Genomic DNA, 6,020 nt, shown 5'->3' on the forward strand with positions numbered 1-6,020 from the left:
AGTCTGTGCAGAGCAATCTGCAGAGAGAAGCAATCATCATTTATATTGATCATAACAGTTATAGTTTTCCAGGATTACTTGCTTCATTTTAGTGATCCACCCAGCCTAAAAGGTACTTTACTTACATTGTGAATTGTTCCACCTAAATGTTACTGTCGTTTCTTCAACCCCAACTTCTTCTTTAACATATCGTGGTTTACTCTGACCAATATGTTTCTTTTAACTTCCTCATTCACAGATTTCACAGATTATATTTCACAATATGTACTGGGTATGCAGATTCCGGAAAAACATTTTGGAAAAATAACATTATTGTAGGCGAATATGAAGTAAAGCAGCTCATTACAGTACGTTGGACATTTTGCTTCTTGATTCTTTTGATTATAGTAAAGTTAGAGGATGTAGTACTCTTTCACTGCAACTACGACCAGTTTTATGCATCAAGCCAAGGTTACATTTGACACTGAAGTCATGAGCCGGATCCTCAGATCAAGGTTCAGAGGAGACAGAGGAGTCAAAAACTATGCAGATACCCTGAGCTCTTCAGTGTTCTCTCCACTAAGACAGTCCGTAGGTGCCTCAGAGGGATGTGGGCTGCAATGATGCTGACGGACTTGCAGATTTTGTAGGATTTCTTTAGAGGCCAAGGAGCAAATTCTTTGCAAACGTAACCATGCCTGTGTTTTTTTCTCCTCGATGCAATATAAGTGAGATTTGAAGGGTCTGGAGATGGTCTCATCTCTTTCCCAGCTCTGCAGCTTTAGCATTTAGTGTATCTTTATAGATCTATCTCCCTGAATTGCATTTCAAAGTTCAAAACAATAGGCAACAGAACAGACAAATGTGCTTCTGATCCCTCCCTACAGGCTGTGGCTCTAGCTGGGTTCTTGCACTATTCTCAAAACCAAAAACATAATTACAATAAAAGCAACGCAAAGTCAAATACCGGAAATTTATACGCGTCAGCGGAGATTTGATTTCACACAGTTTCAATTGCCAAAAAGAAAAATGAATCAAGGTGAAACACATGGAAAGGTTCCTTTCATTCCTTTTAATGTGTAATTTAGTGAGTTTCCCAGAAATCTCTGTTTTTCCACACTTTGTCTTTGATAAAGCGAATAAAATGACGAAGTGCAGTTTTTGTTGTATTCTGGTTAGTAAGCCACCACAAAATTTGCATTTTGAGTCACTGGGTCAAATTCAGACAAGAACACAGTGAAATGAACAAACAGCAGCTTGTTGCTCACTGAGTGTGTGTGTGTGTGTGTGTGTTAGAGTTAGAAATTAGCTTTTGAGCAGTGTTACTGGGAGCAGTATAGTACATTTCTTTTTTGTCAATTTGCTGAAATTCATTTTTTATTTTATGCTGTTGCATTTCATATGCACTTGTTTTTTGTTGAAAAAAGACATAAAAAATCAATTCAATTTTTAGTCAGATTAAACGGTTTAACAGTTTGACATGCTTTTATTTTGACAGAACACATTATTCAGTATTGTACCATCTTTATTTTGAGGGTTTTTTTGGCATTATTTCCTCTTCCTCCAAAGCCATGATGGTTTTGTTTTTCATGCAAACTGGGCTGTTTCCCTTTTTCAAACAGCTGCTGCCCACCAGCATGAAATGCATCACTTCCTGTGAATCATAATTTTATTTTCTCGATTAAGACCTGCTTGATTCAAACTGCTTAGAATTACAAAGAACTGCATGACTTCCCTGAACTAGGACTGGGCTGAATCAAATCAGGGTATTGAACAAAGCCAAAAATGATTTAATAGAGATGTCAGATTTGTTCTGAATCTTTGTTTTTATTCCAACCATTCAGTGTGCGTGAATCTGTTTTAGTTTTGTTTGATGCTGAAATGAATTTGTTGCCCGTACCCCTGAGTTTGCCTAATCCTCGTGGCAGCAGGTGGATCCAGCTCTAAGTACCATACAATCTGTTGTTCTTCCTCAACATACTGTATCACATTAGCAAGTCGCACTGTGGAAATTCACCTTATTCATGTCATGTGTCTCTGATTTTGCTCACCCCCTCCCTTTTGGTACACTATCATTAAGCAGATGTTCTACCGAGAAAAGCACCTCGCTCCTTAAGATACTTTAGCTCAAATCCGTATGTGGTCTACGAGGGAATCAAACGCACAACTCACAAACAACCAAACTGACCTATGGGAACCATGTGTGTGTCTCCGTCTGCATTCCCCGGGGCCCACTCTGTGTGTGCTGGGTCAAAGGAGGCCGAGGCTTTAATAAAGGAGCAGGCCTGGTACAGAGATGCCAGTCTGACTGCCTGGGGACATGCAGCCTGATGGGGTCCAGATGAGAGCCACCAGACTGGACTTGTTCCTCCAAATCAACAGCCAGTCGATGCACAGATGACGCTCCACCGCCTTCTTCCCTCAGCCTCTCTCTGGGTTTACACTGGGATTTGAGGGGTAAGCAGCCAGATTAAACCGACATCCTCTTTTGATAGTTCTTTAAAGCGATAGTTCACCCAAAATTCAAATTTCACTCATTATCTACTCACCCTCATGTCGACTAAGAGCTGTGAGAATTTTCAGAGTCCTCCGGGCCTTCTCTGAGTTACAGTACGGGGGGGGTCAGCGCAGCAGTATTTGTTCATATAATGGTTGTCAATGGATACCAACTTTCTTCGTCCAAAAAGACACACCAAAAAACATCCAAATACCTCCACACAGCTCGTCTGTAATGTCCCTCTTGTATTGAAGCCCCGACATGAGAAATTGTTCCGCCGGTCAGTGCAAATCACGCGAGATTTGCACTGACACAGGAAGAGCAGTGAACTGAGACACTCAAACAAGCTTAAAATATAGACTTATGTAATTTTTTTCGGAACAATTTCTCATGTTGGGGCTTCAATACAAGAGGGACATTACAGAAGAGCAGTATGGAGGTATTTGGATGTTTTTTGGTGTGTCTTTTTGGATGGACAAATACTGCTGCGCGGACCCCCCCCCCCCCCCTGTAACTCAGAGAAGGAACGGAGGACTCTGAAACTTCTCACAGCTCTTAGTCGACATGAGGGTGAGTAGATAATGAGTGAAATTTGAATTTTGGGTGAACTATCCCTTTAAAGCTTTTTAGAGATCATGGCAAAATGTCTTATACCCAGAGAGACACGAGGCACTTGGAGGCCTCCTTTTTTTTTCTGTTGGTCATCATATGTAAATATTTAATGTGTCCCTGGCCATGGTGTTGTGGGGGGTGTCTGGTAACCTACAAGATGAGGTTGCTGTTTCCTGCTTTACGGTGATCAATAGATATTTGTCATGTTATCTTCCTGTCCTGACAGGCACTTACATCATCCTCCTCTGCTGAGTGTCAGTTTCAGCAGGGGTGGTGGAATTTACTTACAGGTCAGACACTGGAGCAACTGCTCCACACTCGACTGTGCTCTGTTTTTCTCAGGGCGACATGAGGTGACGAAGCACAAACCATACTGACACTATGCATGTCAACCATCACAGCCAATGACATCTGTCTTTCTAATATCTCTGGCTGTAATATAGGCACTGCAGGAAAAGCAGAGACGTTTTTATGACAATAGCTTTTTTTTTTTGGATCAATATGATTAAATATTTTTGGATTGCCGTATTTGGTGTTAAATTTGCTCAACCAGCCAAAAGAAGACATCTGGTTTATCACAGTCGTAATTTCTCAGTTCATTTTACAGGTTCATTAAATTGTTACTATTCCAATACAAAATAACCCACCCAAGTATTTAATTATTTTATACCTAAAACCTAATAACAGAAGAATGTAGGCTGGGAATCATTTAAAGTATATCAATATGTGTCTTGGATTGTAATAAACAGATGAAATCTGTTGGTGCAATATAAATAGATATTAGCTATAAACTTATGTTATTAGGCAGAAATTAGAGGATAAGTGAATTTAGTCTTGAACTACAGGTATGCCTAATATTTACCTGAACCTTCTCTCACATTTTGTCTGTGCTCACACAGCAACTTGCACTACAGCAATTTGGTGTAATTTGATGTTCTTGAAAGTCCAGGTTGGGAATGGCGATCATCCAGAATCTGAAAACCTCATTGTCGGAAATAACAAAAAAAAGATACACAGCAAGAAAAACAACTTATGTAATGCTTGTTTTGAAAAGCGAAGCGGAGCACGTTGACTCAGCTTAGCAGCAACAGTTAGATCAATGTCATGTCTTTGCATTTTATATTTACCACTTTCTGTATCTGCCAGTCAGACGTGCTCTAACCTTTATTGTAATGGGTCTTAAAGCTCTGGAGGCAACATCTGTTTGCTACTGTTGGCAGTGTGCAGAGAACGTCTGGAAAATCTACTAATAACGAAGTAAACATTCGACTGTCGAATCCAAAACCCCTATTGTTTGGCTTGAGAACACTTGAAATTGCATTGCACAAGCTGTTAAAGGTAATTTTTATGGTCATGTGTGCCCTTTTCAAAAAATAGAACCAGCCATCAACCACTTATGTTGTTTTGAAAACAGCTGAAATTGGGTCTTGCCAGTTGTATCGCTCTTTATAAACTGCCATCCACGCTGTGATGTTTGGATTTAAATTAACTACTATCTTAAGAAAAATACTTTTTTTTCTCTTTGTTATTTTCCTCTGCTTCGTCGACTTGAACCTCTTCCAGGATTTAGTGAGGAAATGCACGAAAATGTGCAAAAACATTGGTGTAGAAATTTTAAATCACAAGTCAACGACTGAGATGTTTTTCATGCATTTTCTGATTTTGAGATCTACAGATTTTTTTTTTTTTCCATTGTGCAACTCTACAAATTAAGCAACACACAATGACATAACAGAATGAGAGATGTGGTTAGGTGATACAGCTGGATGGTGTTTGCTTCGTCATGATAACACACACGCACACACACTCACAGACACACGCACACATAATGCTGGTTTTTAGGACATGATGCTCCACATTGACACAGTGTTGTGTTACTTCCTTCCATTACTGCTGACTAACTCTTGGTCTGTGGCTTGAATGACGGCAGCAGGCGGTGTGGAGCGGGGCAACGTTCGTCCGTGTCAAGTAATCAGCCACAGTGCAGCCTGGGAAATCTGGGCCAGCTGAACCTGATTCCTGAAACAGAGCCCGGTGCTGCTGACTCTGGTGTTACACATCCAGTAGCGTTATTGGGCTAACTCAGGCGAGAATGACTTTGTTAACAAGAAAGGTCTCACAATCAAAATACTGGAGGGAGTTTTCATGGAAAGTGAGTATGAGATTTTTTATGACACCTGAGAATCTCAAGAAATGTTTCCCCGGATTAGATAATGGATGTTGGCAAAGATGTGGAGAACAGGAGGCGAATTATATGCATATGCTTTTTACATGCCCAGTATTAACAACATACTGGGAAGCCTAATGTACATTTTTTAGCTTAAAGAGCAGGTACATCATTGGTTAGGTATTTATTTAAAAGGAAAGATAAGAGCAAAGGACATTTATTTTTTCAATATATTAAGAGTAACTGCCATGAAGCAGGTGACCAAAGCATGGAAACAATCAAATACACCAAAATTAAGAGCATGGGTAGCAACAACGGAACAATGTCTAGAGCTGGAAAGATTAACTTTTATAAATAGGGAACAAATACATATTTGGAATAAGTTATACTGTAAAGAAAGGCTGATAAAAACAGTGGAAATATTCAATCAAATTAAGGAGATGAACTAAACCCCAACACTGATGCTCACATGCATACACACACACAGATACATGAACACGCATACATGCACCACCGCTTATTTTCCCATTAGTTGATGTTAGTCTATTCTATTCTATTATTATTAACTTACTTATGTATCCTTTTTGTTTGTTTGTTTCCTATCTTTGAGATCCTCATTTGGGAAGTATCAGTTTGCATATGTTTGTCTGTTTATTTTATTGTTTGTTATTTACTTTGGAATATACATTTGGAAAAAAAAAATGCAAGGTACAATTAAGAAAATGAAATGATTATGACTATGTTTGTGAAGGTGAGAAACCTTGC

This window comes from Trachurus japonicus, chromosome 9, assembly GCF_045865225.1.
Source record: "Trachurus japonicus isolate A0001 chromosome 9, Traja_1.0".
NCBI lineage: Eukaryota > Metazoa > Chordata > Actinopteri > Carangiformes > Carangidae > Trachurus > Trachurus japonicus.